Here is a 17848-nt window from a genome sequence, read left to right as displayed (position 1 = left end):
CTGTTCTTATGCTAGTACCAGGCTGTTTAGATTACAATGGCTTTGTAGTATAGTTTGATGTCTGGTATTGTGATTTCTCCTACTGCGTTTTTCTGTCTCAAGATTGCTGTGGCTATTCACGGTCTTTTTTGGTTCCATATAAATTTTTGATGTATTTGTTCTAGGTCTGTGAAATATGTTTCTGGTATTTTAATAAGGGTTGAGTTGAATATACAAATTGCTTTGGGTATTAAGGACATTTTAATGATGTTGACTCTTCCCATCCATGAAAATGGTATATGTTTTCATTTATTAGTATCTTTCTTAATTTCTATCTTCAGTGTTATGTAGGTTTCCAAGTACAGGTCTTTTATCTCATTGGGTAAATTCATATCTAGGTACTTTATTTTTCTTGTTGCTAAAGTAAAAGGATTTTTAAAAAATTTCTATCTCTAATATTTCATTGTTTGTGTACAGAAAGGTCTTTTATTTCTGAATATTGACTTTGTACCCAGCTATTTTGCTGAATTCACTTATTAGGTCGAGTAATTTTTTTTCATGGAGTCTATAGGGTTTTCTACGTACACTATCATGTCGTCTGCAAATAATGAAAGTTTTACTTCTTCTTTTCCAATTTGGATGCCTTTTATTCCTCTTTCCTGTCTGATTGTTGGGACTAGAACATCCAATACTGTGTTGTATAAAAGTAGAGAGAGTGGACATATTTGTCTTGTTCCTGACCTCAGGAAGAATGCTCTAAGTTTTTGCCCATTGAGTATGATGTTGGCTTCAGGTTTCTCATATACAGTCTTTATTATGTTGAGGTATGCCCCCTCTATTTCCATTTTGCAGAGTGTTTTCATCAAAAATGGGTGTTGTACTTTATCAAATGCTTTTTCCGCATCTATTGATATGATCATGTGGTTTTTGTCTTTCATTTTGTTTATGTGGTGTATTATGTTTATTGATTTGTGAATATTAAACCATCCTTGCATCCCTGGTATGAATCCGACTTGATCGTGATGTATGATCTTTCTAACGTGTTGCTGGGTCCTGTTTGCCATTATTTTGTTCAGGATTTCATAATCTTTGTTCATCAGTGATAGTGGCTGGTAGTTTTCTTTCTTTGTTGTGTCTTGACCTGGTTTTGGAATTAGGGTAATACTGGCTTCATAGAACGAGTTTGAGAGTCTTCCCTCTTCTTGAATATTTTGAAATAGTCTGAGAAGGATAGGATTTATTTCTTTCTTAAATGTTTTGTAAAATTCAACTGTGAAGTCATCTGGTCCAGGGCTTTTGTGTGCTTGATCTTTTTGATTACTGCTTCAATTTCACTAGTTGTTATTGGTCTCTTCAGGCTTTCTGCTTCTTCTTGATTCAGTTTGGGAAGATTATATGTTTCCAGAAATATCTCCATTTCATCTAGGTTGTCAAATTTCTTGTGATACAGTTGTTTGTAATATTTCTTACAATCCTTTCTATTTCTGTGGTATCAGTTCTGATTTCTCCTCTTTCATTTTTTATTCTATTTATCTGGGTTGTCTATCCTTTTTTGTTGATGAGCCTGGTTAAAGGCTTCTCAATTTTGTTAATTTTTTAAAAGACCGAGCTCCTACTTTTGTTGATCTTTGAATTATTTTTTTAGTCTCTATGTCATTTAATTCTGCTCTGATCTTGATAATTTCCTCCCTTCTACTTACTCTAGGCTTTGTTTGTTGTTCTTCCTCTAGTTCTTGTAGCTATAGGATTAGATTTTTTTGTTAGAGATTCTTCTATCTTTTTTATGTAGGCCTGTATTGCTATGAACTTTCCTCTCAAGATTGCTTTTACTGTATCACATAGGTTTTGGGTTGTTGTGTGTTCATAATCATTTGTTTCCAGAAACTTTTTGATTTTCCTTGATGTCATTGTTAACCCATTCATTATTTAATAGCATTCTATTCATTCTCCATGGGTTTGAATGTTTTTGAGTTTTTTCCTTGATGTCAATTTCCAGTTTTCAGCCCTTGTAATCTGAAAAGATGCTTGATATAATTTCAGTTTTCTGGAATTTGTTAAGACTTGTTTTGTGTCCTACCACATGGTCTATCTTTGAAAATGTTCCATGTGCACTTGAAAAAAGTGTATATTTTGCTTCTTTGGGGTGAAAATTTCTATATATATCTACTAAGTCCATGTGATCTATAGTGTTGTTCAATGCCTCAATATCATTGCTGTTTCTTTGCTTCAGAGATCTGTCCATTGTTGACAATGGGATGTTAAACTGTTCTGCTATAAGCGTGTTGCTGTTTATATCCTTCTTGAAGTCTTTCAAAATTTTCCTTACATATTTGGGTGCTCCTATGTTTGGTGCATATATGTTTACAAGGGTTATATCTTCTTGATAGATTTTCCCTTAAGTATTATGAAATGTCATCTTTGTCTCTTTTTATGGCCTTTGCTCTGAAATAAGTTTCATCTGACATAGGTATTGCTACCCCAGCTTTTTTTTCATGTCCATTTGCTTGAAATACTTTTTTCCATCCCTTCACTTTCAGTCTGTAGATTTTTTATTCTAAGGTGGGTCTCTTGTAGACAGTATATATGTGGGTCATGTTTTCTAATCCATTCAGCTACTTTATGTCTTTTGATTGATGCATTTAACCCATTTACATTTAAGGTTATTATCAATAGGTACTTATTCATTGTCATTTTCCCCTTTTGTACTTGTGTTTCTCTTTGTCTCTCTCTGTTTCTTCATCTTCTTAAAGCAGACCCTTAAGCATCTCTTGTAATGCTGGTTTGGTGGAGATGTATTCTTTTAGCCTTCTTTTGTCTTGGAAACTCCTTATTTTACCTACCACTTTGAATGAGAGCCTTGCTGGGTAGAGTATTCTTGGTTGTAGGCCTTTGTTTTTCATTGTTTGGAATATTTTTTGCCACTCCCTTCTGGCTTGTAGTGTCTCTGCCGAGAAATCTGATGCTAACCTTATTAGATCTCCCTTGTATGTTATTAGCTGTTTCTCTCTTGCTGCTTTTAGGATTCTCTCTTTGTCTTTGAATGTTGCCATTTTAATTATGATGTGTTTTGAAGTGGGCCTGTTGTGGTTAATATTCATTCAAACCCTCTGTGCTTCCTGGACTTGCATGACTCTTTCTCTCATCAAGTTAGGGAATTTTTCTGTCATTAGTTTTTCAAACAGATTTTCTATCCCTTGCTCCTTCTCTTTTCCTTCTAGAATGTCTATATACAAATATTATTATGTTTCATGTTGTACTGCAGCTCCATTAAAACCTCTTCATTCATTTTCTGTTTTTCTCATTTTGTTGCACTATCTGAGAATTTTTTTCTATGTTGTCCTCCAGCTCACTGATCTAATCTTCTGCTTCCTCTAGCCTGCTTTTAATTTATTCTACTGTGTTCTTCAATTCAGAAATTGTATTTGTCATTTCCTCCTGGCTCTTATTGATAGCTTCTATGTCCTTTTTCATGCTGGTGTAATTCTCAGTAAGTTCCTTGTAGTTTTTCTGGAGTTCCTTGTAGTTTCCCTGGAGTTCCTTGTACTTTTCCTGGAGTTCTTTGTAGTTTTCTTTGAACTCGCTGCTCTCATTTAGCTTCCGTATAATCCATTTTTTGAATTCCATATCTAATAGTTTGCTTCACTCTATTTCATTTAGCACTCTTTCTGGGGATTCTTCCTTTCCTTTTGATGGTGGGTTATTTCTCTGTCTCCCCATTTTTGTGACTCTTCTTGTTTGTTGCTGCTTCTTAGATTGATCTGTACTTCCTGCATCTGCCCCTGGTGACATCAGGTCATGTACCAGTCTGGGCCTAGGCAGCCTGTTGGAGACTACCAGAAATCTACTGCCTTATTCTATCTCCTTTAGCTGTTAATCTATTCAGTCTGTGATCAGCTGTCAGGCTTAAGGAATGAGTGTGTGGCAGCTTAATTCCTGTAGGAGAGGCTTTTGCTTCCCCTCAGGCTGACGCCACTTGGAGGGCAATGGTCTGCCAGTCATGTTGTTATAAAGCGGCCTTTTCTGTTTCTCCGTGGTTATAAGACTTCTCTCCATCTAGTGTTCAGTTGGTTATTCCAAATGATTTCTCCACAATTAAATTGTAAGTCCAGACTGGTCCTGGGAGGAGTTTAGTGCAGCTTCCACTTTTTCCTCTGCCATCTTGGATCTCTCGTTGTAGTTTTCTTTGAGTTTGTTGAGTTTATTGAGCTTCCTCATTACTATTGTTTTGAATTCCATTTCTGATAGTTTGCTTGCCTCTATTTCATTTATCCCTCCTTCTGGGAATTCCTCGTTTCTTTTTGGTGGGGTGTCATTTCTGTCTGGTGGGTTGTTATTCTGCCTCCTATTTTGGCCACTAGTCTTGTTTGTGTCTGCTTCTTTGATTGATCTGCTTTTATTTTCTGCCTTTGTGGTGTGACCTTCCATGGTAGGAGTCTGTGTTATTTAGTGGTGCAGACTCCTTGATCTCCTTAACTTGATGCTCTTGGGATGCCCTTTATATATTTTATTTGGACTCTCTAGTAGAATTTTGGTTTTGTTTGTTGTGTTGCTTTTCAATGGGTCCTTTCCTTAAATTAGCTGACTGAGAGTCACTCTTCCCACTTCTGACAGTTGTTGAGCTGCCTCTGGCTGATGCCTCTTGTGGGGGAGTAGTCTGCTTATGAGATTTATCACATAGCACTGAGGTTGAGTCTGCCCTGGGATCTGGTCTGCTGCTCCTCCAGTTTTTTCTCCAGAACCAGCATCCAAAGTTTTCAAAATTTTCTCTAGTTTATTTCACCTTCTTTCAGCTGCTGCCCTGGTTGAACATGGAATGTATACTTTTTTCTGCCAAACTGCAGGTGGTCTGGGGCAGTCGGCAGGTGCTGGGGGGCGTGCCAGGAGCATTCTCCCATGCTGGCTGGTGGGGTCGTTTCCTCACGCTAGCTGGTGTATGCAGGAGCCAGTAGCTATTCCATGTTTTAGTGGGTGGGTGGGCTGGGGACGTTGCATTATGCTGACTGGCATATGCGTGGGCCAGCAGCAATCCCCGACTCCAAAAGATGGGCGGGCCAGGAATGCTCTGCCACGTTGCTGAATCTCTTTCCTCGTGTCTCTTCTTTCATATCTTCTCCTTGACCCCTTGTCCTATTCTAGTCAATGTTTAAAAAACATCATCTCTTTTGGAATATTTTTTCCCTTCATCTTTTTTCCTATGTGCACACTGATATATATTATGCTTTTCTTATATTTTATGGAAGATTTTAAAAAATTACTCACCTCATGTTTATTTTTCCTTACAAACTATCCACAAATTTAATCTTCAGGATTAAATAAATATAAAGACTATTCTCCTTTTATAAAGACATTTGAATTTAATTTAGATAAGCCATTCTACTATTTTAGTTATTCTTTTTAATAACTTTGCTATTTAAGCCATGGCTCCACCATTACTTATTGGGTGACCCTGAATAAGCTGCTTAAACCTACTAAACTGCTATTTTCTTTTCTGAAAAATAGATACTATGTCTTTAAAGGCTTCCTAAATAGATTAGGGGAAGTGATGATTCAGCATTGGGACTCAGTTAGTGCATGTTCCACATTGTGGGGCATTGGGAAAGAAACAAGAGCCCAGGTCTTAAATATTCATTACAGGAGGGCGGAGGAAGGAGTTAGCATTAAAAAACTACAAATGTGTAAACAATGTAAAAGTACCACTTTTTTAATACTGCCTTTTTTAAAAATCATGGAACCCAACCTTCATAGGTTCTTTTTATCACCTCACCTGGCTGTCCTGTCGTTCTTATCCCTGGGCAATTACAATATAAAGTTCCAGTGCTTGAAAAAGAAATCTATTAATTTTGAAATTTTGTCCCTCATGAACTTCCCCTGATACACTACCCCCAAAAAAGATTGATATTGAGTGAAAGAGAGGGGGAGAGTTGGCAACTTTGAAAAAGCTGGGTGGAGTGTGACTTATTTTCTTAATACAAACTGAACAGAGGAATTTAATATAACTATTGTGCCACTAACTTGGCCCTGGCCATAACTTTCCCTAGTTTGCTAATCCCAAATCACTCCTCTCCTCCACCTCTACAGTCACGCCAGGTCTGCCTCATTCCATTCAACCTTGAATTCCTTATCTCAGTTTCCTGGAGACCTTCCATGGTGAGTATTAACTACAACTCCCTGTGAGATCCCTCAGCCATCTTTTAAATGAATTTTCAGGCTGCATTTTATAATATCAGTAGAGTAAATAAAGTTTTTGACAGTTCATTTATCTCATTGATATGTTTTAAATGTCTCCTCAGACAAAGCACTGGTTTAATTCTATTGGTTTTCTTGAACTGGATATTAGGTGAGAAAACTTCCTCAATACCCTATTAAAATGTTCATAAGTGTATTTTCACATACTCATAGAACTCAACGACCCTCTGAGCTCTTAATTTTCTACTTCATTAAACTCAATGAGTGTGCCGAGATTCATAAATGAGACAGTTATGAACGTGGTCACAACCATGTAAGTATGCTTAAAATCAGTCTCATCCCTGTCCTTGTGAATGTACATAAATCATCCATTACAAGCAAAATTAAAAGAAATATTTTATGTAGACGAATGGTTTAATCAAGTACACTTTTTTTCCAGATTTTAAATGTTCTCATACAAGCATTATTATTTTTTTTTTTTAGGCTGGAAAGTACTATTTTTTTCCCTGTGATCTAAACTTTTGAATAGAATGTCTTCACCTCAGTCCTTTTCCCAGACAGAGACCGTAGGAGGTAGTAGAGTATGTTGCAGGTACTCTGAGGCCAGGAGGACTTTCAAAAAAAAAATCACAGGTTAAATAGACACAAAATTCTGAGTGTAACATCATTTCCTATTTCTCAAACCATAGCTCATGCACAGGGAGTGTCACAGTCATCACTGAGAGACAGTGTTAACAGTAAACCCCTGGAACACCCAAAGATGATGGCCACTTCAGGGTGGTATTCCTGCACTAATGATCAGGTGTAACTTTTGGAATCAGACAAATTCATAATTCAATCCTGGCCCTGTTACTAAGTCTGGGACATCAGAGTGTTGCCTTATTGCCTGGGGCCTCCATTTATTTACATGTACAGTGAGTTAATAGCTACTTCAAGGATTCAGTAAGGTAGTGGATATAAAACTTTCAGGATAGTTTCAATGCCTGGCACACAGAAATGCTTCATAAGTGGTAGCTTTATTATTATAGGCTCAAACTAAACAGCAGACATGAACTCTACTTGGGGATCCACTGAGTCTTTTCTTGCCAGAGGTTACCCCTGTCTAGTTCGGTATCTGAACTATACTATTATATTAGTTTTCTATGCTTGTGTAACCAATGACCAAAAAATAAGTAACTTAAACAACCTCTATTTATTCTCTCACAGTTTATATCAATCAGGAGTCTGGGAACAGCTTCACTGGGTCTTCTATTTAGCCTTCTGCAATTAAGGGGTTGGCCAGGCTCTGTTTTCATCTGCAGGCTCATTTAGAAACTAAGACACTTCCAAACTCACTCAGGTATTGGAAGGTGCCAATTACTTGCAGCTGTAAGACTGAAAGGCCTGACTTCTTACTGCATGTCGGCAACTAGAGGTCACCCTGAGTTTCTTGCCATGAGGCCCTCCCCACAGGCCTTCTCGCAACATGGAAAGTCACTTCTTCAAAGATAACAACAGACGAAAAGAGTGAATCTATTAGCAATAGAGATTTATGAGAAATTACAGAAGTGACACCCCATCATTTTTCATATTATTTAATTCTTTAGGATAGAAGCAAGATACAGGTCCTACCCACAGGCAATAAAAGGGGATTATATAAGAAGACACCAGGAAATCAGAGTAATGCAGGTAACCCTATAGTTCACTGCCCACAACTAGAAAAGACCTAGTAAGTAAGAGGTACAAATAGAGCCTAAACTCATGGTTCTCAAAATGTGGTCCCAGAAGTAGCATCATCAGTGTCACTGGCCTCACTCCAGCCCAAATGCATTAGTAATTTATTTCACTTATTATAGCCTTCAGTTCTTTTCTTATGTGCTTGCCATACTCAATCATTTCTTTGAGCATCGTTATCACCAGTGTTTTGAACTCTTCATCTGTTAGGTTGGCTATCTACTTATTTCTTAGTTCTCTCTCTGGAGCCTTGATCTGCTCCCTCTTTTGGGCCATACGTCTCTGTTTCCTCAACTTGACATCCTCCTGTATTTGCATCTGTGTATTAGGTAGAGGTGTCACACCTGTTACATTTTACAGGGAGGAGCCTTAGGTATTCATCACTATTGGGTGATGGGTTTCACTGCCTGTGGTGCTGTACATGGAGGGAGGGGTCAGAGAGGGAACAATGCTGCTTGTTTGGCACTCGCCTCATTTCCAGTCACTTCACCTGCTTCCTGTATGTGACTGGTGCCCCTCTACCTGTTGCCCTCCTGATGGTTCACAGAGTGATTGAGTTTGCATGGGTTCTAGTGGGGGCCTTCTGAATGAACTCTCCTGAGAGATGGGCAGTTTCCTCTGCTTCCCCAATCCCCACTGGTTTTCACAGCCAGAGCAATAAACCATGCTGGAACCATGAGCTGCATGGTCTGGCTGAGGGCTCAGATAGCTCCCCAGGTGTCTCTCCCAGCTTTTATAATGGGTGAGCACTCTCTCCACCACAGCCATGCCTTGCTACCACCACAACTGCCATAATGTATCCTCTCTGCCCGAGCTCCCCGTCTCCCCTCCTCCTACCCATCTGAATATTATCTTTTTTCTTAATTTAATTTTTTTAGTTGTTCTATTACAGTTGTCCTAATTTTTCCCCCATTGCTCTCCACTTCCCCACGCACCCCTTCACCCCCACTTCCACAGTCAATCCCTCCCCTGTTGTCAGTTTCCATGGATCATTTATAATATTTCCTTGACTAGACCCTTCCCCTTTTTCCCAGCTTCTTTTACTCCCCCTTCCCCTTTGGTCACTGTCAGTGCATTCCTTGTTTCCATGTCTCTGGTTTATTTTGCTAATTTGTTTCTTTTGTTCATTAGGTTCCTGTTATAGGTGAGATCATATGGTATGTGGAAAAAAGGGAACCCTAGTGCACTGTTGGTGGGAATGAAGACTGGTGCAGTCACTGTGGGAAACAGTATACAATTTCCTCAAAAAACAGAAAATGGAACTGCCTCTTGATTCAGTGATTCCACTGTTGGGATTATACCCAAAGAATCCTGAAACACCAACTCAAAGAACCTATGCACCCTTACATTCACAGCAGCATTATTAACAATAGCCAAGTGCCAGAAACAGCCTAAGTGTCCATCCATAGATTAATGGATTAAAAAACTGTGGTATATTTACACAATGGAATACTATGCAGCAGAAAAAAAAGAAGAAACTCCTACCTTTTGTGACAGCATTGATGGAACTGGAGAATATTATGTTTAGTGAAATAAGCCAGGCAGTGAAAGAGTATTACTTCTTTATATCTTTGTTTGTTGGACTTCCATGAAGTTTGATTTTCTGACAATTCTGGTTATTTTTTGTTTTGAGCTAGAATTAATCCTTTTTATCATTGTGCAAGGAAGTGACAAATATCTACTTTTACCTCCACCTTGGTGAGAGGCCTAGAGATTCTAAAATCCACGGTCTATCCATCAAAAATTTAGGAGAAAGGTAAATCTTACCATGTCATCAAAGAGAATGTGAACCATGAGTTACTGCAGGTAGTATGCCTCAGAATCCTTTGTAATTAGTAAAAAAGACCACAGGCAGGTAATTAGGAGTTGGTTCCAATGGAACCAAGCAGTGTAGGATATAATATAAGGTTCATAAGTCAATGCTGCATTGGATAGAATGTTCATTTTAGTGGTACCTGGCCACGTTGTTATCAAGTACATTCTGACAATATGATTTGAAGCACATCAGTCACATTGGATGCTACATATAGTTTGTTACATACTGTAAGAGCTAAATAGCTTACAAAATGAATAAATGCACTTTTCTTTTCTTTCTAAGATTCTGACTTTTTTATTGGTTCAGGGTAGCTGTTTGTTTGGGAGGATGAGGAAAGAGTAGGGGTAAAATAAAGGTTAGGATTTGTTATAAAATTAATTCAAAAATTGAGCTCTAGCCCTTAAAATATAAAGATTATACAAGATTTTTATAATTTTTCACACACCAGGGTCAACAATTAAGGACTTTGGACATAAATTTCTCTTTATAATGAAGAATTACCTATTTTTCACTAAAGCCTAGAATAAAGGAGGAACCCCTACGTCTGTTGTTCTCAAACATTAGCTATAACTAAGAGAGCTTGTTAAACTAGACCCCTAGGTCCTACCTTAAGAGATTCAGTCTCAGGAGAGGAAAGCCTGATACTTCTCCTCACTGGAGTATATTTTAATTTAAATTTTATTGTTTATGCTATTACAGTTGTCCCTATATTTCCACATTTACACCCCTCCACCTAGACCCCCCGATCCTTCAGGCAACCCTACACCATTGTCCATGTCCATGGGCCATACATAGATATTCCTTGGCCACTACATTCCCTATACTTTACATGACTATTCTGTAACAACTAATTTGTATTGATTAATCTCTTCATTTTTTCTCACATCTCCCCAAATCCCCCTCCATCTGGCAACCATAAAAACATTATCTCTATCTATGATTCTGTTTCTGCTGTGCTTGATATTTTTAAGTATATTTTATTAATTATGGTGTTACAGTTGTTCCATTTTCCCCCCTTTGCTCCCCTCTTCCCAGTACCCCACTTCCCTCCAGCAATCCTACCCCCCTTAGTTCATGTCCATGGGTCATACATATAAGTTCTTTGGCTTCACTCTTTCCTATATTATTATTAACTTCCCCCTGTCTATTTTGTACCAAACAATTATGCTTCTTAATCCCTGCACCATATCCTCATTTCTTCCCCTCCCCCCTCCCAGATGATAACACTCCAAATGATCCCCATACTTATTATACTGTTCTTATCCTGGTTTGCTTAGTTGGATTTTGTTTTTATTTTTTAGATTCAGTTGTTGATAGTTATGAGTTTGTTGTCATTTTAGTGTTCATAGTTTTGTTCTACTTTTTCTTAAGTAAGTCCCTGTAACATTTCATATAATAATGGCTTGGTGCCTGAGTGTCCTGCACACCCTGCTCTATGCTACGCTCTTCACCTTTGCCTAACTGCAGCTGTGGAGGCTGCTTTTGTACCGCCAGCGTCGGCTGAGTTACCAGAGCCTCTGCCTCTTCCTCTGTCTCCTGTAGGCAGTACTAAGGACCACCCTCTTTCCGCTGCCTTCTCGCTCAGTGGCTCCCTGCCCCTGCTCCAGCCGCCACTCACCTGCATTTCTTCCCCCACTGGCTGCTCTACTGCTTCCCCTTCTGTCTCCAGTTCTCCACGCACTGTCTCCTCAACCTCTACCTGGCAGACTGTTGTTGAGTTTGAAAAACATTCTGGAGGAGAAGATGTCAGAAGAGTGAGGGGAGGCTGTGCTTTCTGCCTTCCAAGACTCATTTGTAGTTTGGACTAATTGCAGACAGAACATCTCAGTGAACAGCTGGACACTGGGAGGAGTCGAGCCTTGGCACTCTTGGATTAGAGAAAACCATCTGGGAATGACCTGTTTGGTGAGGATAGTGGAGGAAAAAGGGATGAGAAGGAATTTCTGACTGGGGTGGATACCCGAGTTGCAGCTGAAAGTACAAAAAGGCTTTTTGGTGACCACAGGCTTCCCCAGAGAGGAATAAGGAGGAGAGCGGGTCTCTGCCTTTTGGCAGAGACAGGACTGGACCAGGTGGCATTGGTGCTGAAAGACAAGAAACAGCATACTGCTATGTATGTGAGAACGGGATTTTTTAAAATTTTTCTCTTGTGAACTACGGAGAGGGGAGGAAAGGTTGGGGGTGATAGGACATTCTTGAGAAGCACAGGTGCAGAAGTGCACTCGTCCATTCCCCAACCCTCCCCTTGGGTTGCATGAGCATGCACAGGGAAGTGCCCTCATTTACTGGCCCAGGTGTGTGGGGCCGCGCGTCCAGGTGCCCCTCAAACACACCCCAAAAGACATAAGATCAGTGCCCCAATGGGTGCAGGAAGGGCCTGCTGGGCACGCAGAAGACCGTGTTCAGACACCTCTGGCCAGCTCCAGTGGTCGCCAGGCTGGAGTGCAGACCACTTGCTCGGGCTCTGCTTGAGCCCACCCAGGTGGGTGCAGAAATGGAGGGTGGCTGTGGCACGGGAACGGTGGGCTATGGTGACTCACAGACGCTAACTTCCACCATGCACAAGTTTCCGGAGCCCCGCCCCAATAGGTAAGAGACCAACTCCTGGAGCTTTGCTCGGCAGGCCTGAGGCTAATGCTCAGGCTGTCTTTCGCATGCAGGGTTGTGTGCACAAAAGCACCCCACCCAGCTTCAACAAGTGCCAAAGGAACGCGCCAGACACCAGGGGAGTAAACTGCTGCTGCAAGGAACAGGAACCTCTAGCCCTCCTCATTAGACCAGCTGTGGATCAAGAAAAAGAAGATAATGCACAAAGGCTGAACTGAGTAAAAACTTGTCTTCTATACATATTTTTATTTTTTATTTCTATTTTAGTTTTTTTATTTGTATTTTATTTTTTTAATTTCTTATTTTTAATTTTAAATTTAATTTTAGTTTTTACTTTTTTAAAAAATTTATGTACTTAAAAACTATATCTTTAATTTGTTTCATACCATCTCTCCTTCTCATCCTTACTCTGTAATTTTTGTTTATTTGTTTGTATGTCTAGTTTAGCCTCCCTTTCACACTAAATAAATAGAATATAACTACTATATAAATCCAATACTATACAATCCCACTAACTTACTATATTCTGCATTCTTCCTCCTTTTCTTCAGTTGTTATTGACATACAATTTAAATATTACCTACTGTCTTGCATAGTCTCAACACTACTTGCTACTATTATTAATCTATCATCCCCTCTCTCAAAAATCATACTGTCCCACCTTAAAAACAACTCTTATTTATTTTCCTATAGTATAAAAGATCTAATCTTTCTACATTTATATTAATACTGGATCATTGGCTGACAATAGCAGGATAGAGGGTAGGAGATATTTTTCAGGGTGTGGGTTTTCTGCCTCAGCTGTGTGTTTATGTTTTTAACAGCATCTCCACAAAGAAACTGAAGACAAAGTGGGCAGAGTGACTTTAAATCAAGTAGCCAGAGGGAAGATCCTACCAAAGGGCATCTGATATATAACCAGACAACATAAACAAACAACATAAAGGGTAACCCAAGAACATGAGGCCCAGGAGATCAAAGAGACTGCACCGCTGAAACCCCCAGATCTCCTATAAAGAATCTCATACAACAAAGGTGGGAAGTCAAAGTAAAAAAAATTCAAAAAACAAAACAAACAAGAAGAATCCAACATGATAAGATGCAGAAACAACCTCTCAATGAAAAGAAAAGAGGAATCCCCAAAAAGAGAAATAGATGGAATAGACATAGCCCAAACGTAAGACATGGAATTCAAAACAATGGTGGTGAAGAAGCTCAATATAATTGAAAACCTCAAAAACAACTACGACAACCTCCAAGGCAGTTACCAACAGTTTGAAGAAAATTACAGGGAACTTATGGATAACTACAACAGCAAAAAAAAAGGTATTAGAAACTATTACCAAGAACCAAGAAAAAATAAAGACTACAATCTCGGAACTGAAAAACACAGTAGAATCAATCAAAAGCAGACTAAAGGAAGCAGAGGATCGGATGAGTGAGTTAGAGGACAATGTAGAAAAAATTCCCGGACAATAAAACAAAATAAAAAAAGATTGAAAAAATATGAACAAGATGTAAGGGAATTACAGGGTAGCATGATAAGAAACAATATCATGATCATCAGAATAAGAGAGGGAGAAGAGGAGCATGGAATAGAAAAGCTGATAGGAGAATTATTGACAGAAAAATTTCCCAACCTAGTGAGAGAAAATGTTATGCAAGTCCAAGAAGAACAGAGAGTCCCAATGAAGTGGAACCCCCAAAAAACTCATTACAAGGCACATCATAGTTAAAATGGCAACATTCAAAGAGAAAGAGAGAATCCTAAAAGCTGCAAGAGAAAAACAGCAAATAAAATACAAGGGTGCTCGGAAAAGGCTATCGACCGATTTCTCAACAGAAACATTACAAGCCAGAAGGGAATGGTCAAAAATATTTCAAGCAATGAAAAACAAAGGCCTACAACCAAGAATACTTTACTCAGCAAGGATCTCACTCAAAATGGAAGGTGAAATAAGGAGTTTCCCAGACAAAGGAGGACTAAAAGAAAGTTTTAAAAAAGAGAAGAAAAAAAGAGGAGAGGAACACAGGCACAAAAAGAAATGAATAAATAAATGTCAATAATAACCTTAAATGTAAATGGATTAAATGCTCCAATTAAAAGACATAGGGTAACGGAATAGATTAAAAAACGAGACCCACATAATTGTTGTCTAAAAGAAACACACCTCAAAACAAAAGATTTACATAGACCGAAAGCAAAGGAATATAAAAAAGTATTCCAAAGAAACGGACCTGAAAAAAAGGCTGGGGCAGTAATCCTCATATCAAAGAAAACAAATTTCAAAGCAAGCACAATAAAAAGAGATGAAACACATTTCATAATACTTAAGGGAACAATCCATCAAGAAGATATAACATTGATAAACATATATGCACAGAACATAGGAACACAAAAATACATAAAGCAAATATTAGAAGAGCACAAGAAGGATATCAACAACAACACACTCATAGTAGAAAACTTTAACACTTTATTATCAACAATAGACAGATCATCGAAACAAAGAAACACCAAGTATATACAGACATTGAACAACACATTAAACCACCTGGATTAACTGATATATATATAGAACTTTTTACCCCCAAGAAGCAAAATACACATTCTTTTCAAATGCACGTGGGACATTTCCAAAGATAGGCCACATGATAGGACACAAAACAAGCCTCAAAAATTCAAGAAAATTGAAATTATATCAAGCATCTTTTCAGACCACAATACCTTGAAAATAGAAATCAACCTCAGAGAAAAAAAATCAAAGACACCCAAACTCATGGAGGAAGAATAACATGCTATTAAACAATGAATGGGTTAACAATGACATCAAAGGAGAAATCAAGAAATTTCTAGAAATTAATGACAATGAACACACAACAGCCCAAAACCCATGGGACACAGCAAAAGCAGTCCTAATAGGGAAGTTCATAGCAATACAGGCATATCTTGAAATGACAGAAGAATTTCAAATAAAAAATCTAACCCTACAGCTACAAGAACTAGAACAACAACAAAAAAAAAATCCTAGAGCAAGAATATGGACAGAAATCATCAAGATCAGAGCACAATTAAATGACATAGAGACCAAACAAACAATTGGAAAGATAAACAAAACTAGAAGCTGGTTCTTCAAAAAAAAAAAACAAAATCAACAAGCATCTAGCCAGACTAATAAAAAAAAAAAGATAGTAGACCCAAATAAACAAAATCAGAAATAAAAGAGGAGCAATCACAACTGATACCACAGAAATACAAACGATTGCAAGAAATTACTACAAACAACTGTATGGCAAGAAATTTGACAACCTACAAGAAATGGACAAATTTTTAGAAACATATAAACTTCCAAAACTGATTCAAGAAGAAGTAGATAGTTTCAACAGACCAATAACAAAGAAGGAAATTGAAACAGTAATCAAAAATCTCCCTGCACACAAAAACCCTGAACCGGATGGCTTCACAGGCAAATTTTACAAAACATTTAGGGAAGAACTAACTCCTACCCTCCTCAAACTATTCCAGAAAATCCAAGAAGAGGGAAAAATCCCAAACTCTTTCTATGAAGCCAATATTATCCTAATTCCAAAACCAGGTCCAGACACAACAAAGAAAGAAAACTACAGGCCAATATCACTGAAGAACATAGATGCTAAAATCTTCAATAAAATATTGGCAAATAGGATCCAGCAATACATCAAAAAGATCATACACCACGATCAAGTGGAATTCATCCCAGGGATGCAAGGATGGTTTAATATTCACAAATCAATAAATATAATACACCACCTAAACAAAATACAAGACAAAAATCACATGATCATATCAATAGATGCAGAAAAAGCATTTGATAAGGTACGACACCCATTTATGATGAAAACACTCAGCAAATTGGGAATAGAGGGAGCATAAGTTAATATAATGAAGGCTATGTATGAGAAGCCTGAAGCCAACATCATACTCAATGGACAAAAACTGAAAGCATTCCCCCTGAAATCAGGAACTAGACAAGGCTGCCCACTCTCTCCACTGTTATACAACATTGTGTTGGAAGTACTAGTTACAGTCATTAGACAAGAAAGATAAATAAAAAGCATCCAAATTGGGAAAGAAGAAGTAAAACTATCATTATATGCAGATGACATTATAGTATACCTAGAAAACCCTATAAACTCCACTAAAGGACTACTCGATATAATATGTGAATTTGGCAATATAGCAGGGTACAAAATAAATATACAGAAATCTAAGGCATTTCTGTACACCTACAATAAAATATCAGAGACAGAGACAAAAAAAAATACCATTTACTATAGCAACAACAAAAAAGAACCTAGGGATAAACTTAACCAAAGAGATAAAAAACCTATACTCTGAAAATTACATAACATTGAAGAAATAAATTAAGGAAGATAGAAATAAATGAAAACAAATACCATTTTCTTAGATGGGAAGAATCAGCATCATCATCAAAATGGCCATACTATCGAAAGCAATTTACAGATTCAATGCAATCCCTATTAAAATACCAATGACAAGAAATCAAAGGTGGTGGAGGAGTGAGGGGAGACTGCGCTCTCAGGCTCACAAGACCCGTCTGTAGTTTGGACTAATTGCAGACAGAACATCTCAGTGAGCAGCTGGACCCTGGTAGGAGTCGAACCTTGGCACTGCTGGATTAGAGAAAAACCATCTGGAAACAACCTGTTTAGTGAGGACAGCAGAGGAAAAAGGGACAAAACTGAATTTCTGACTGGGGCGGCTGCCTGAGCTGCTGCTAGAATGACGCAAAGGCTTTTTGGCGACCACAGGCTTCCCCAGAGGGGAGTCAGAAGGAAAGCGGATCTCTGCCCGCTGACAAATAAAGGACTCAACCAGGTGGCATTGGCGATGGAAGACAGGAAACAGCATGCTGCTGTGCAAGTGAAAACGTAATTTTTCCTTTGTATTTTTCTCTTGTGAACTGCGGAGAGGGGTGGAAAGTTTGGGGGTGATAGGACATTCTTGAGAAGCGCAGGCGCAGAAGTGCACTCGCCCACTCCCCAACCCTCCCTTGGGTCTTGTGTGCACACATCAGGAAGTGCCCTCATTTATTGGCCCAGGTGTGCAGGGCCGCATGTCTAGGTGCCCCTTGGACACATCCCAACAGACATAAGATCAGTGCCCCAATGGGTGCAGGGAGGGCCCACTGGACATGCAGAAGACTGTATACAGTCCCCCCTGGCCAGCTCCAGTGGGTGCCAGACAGGAGCACAGAGCACTTGCTCAGGCTCTGCTCGTGCCCACCCAGGCGGGTGCGGGAACAGTGGGTGGCTGCGGCAGGAGAACAGGAAAAAACAGCGACTCACAGACACTCACTTCTACTGAGCACAAGGGTCCGGGGCTCAGTACTGGGAGACAAGAGACCAACTCCCGGAGCGCGGTGCGGCAGGCCTGTGGATAGCTCCCCAGCTGCCTTGGGTGCGCATGGGCGCACGATTGTAAAAGCACCTCGCCAGCTTCCAAAGACGCCAATTGCTCAATTCCACTGTTCCCAAGAGTCTTGT

Source organism: Furipterus horrens, unplaced genomic scaffold, assembly GCF_987537825.1.
Source record: "Furipterus horrens unplaced genomic scaffold, mFurHor1.1.pri manual_scaffold_9, whole genome shotgun sequence".
Classification (NCBI taxonomy): domain Eukaryota; kingdom Metazoa; phylum Chordata; class Mammalia; order Chiroptera; family Furipteridae; genus Furipterus; species Furipterus horrens.
Note: the sequence above shows the minus strand (reverse complement) of the source record.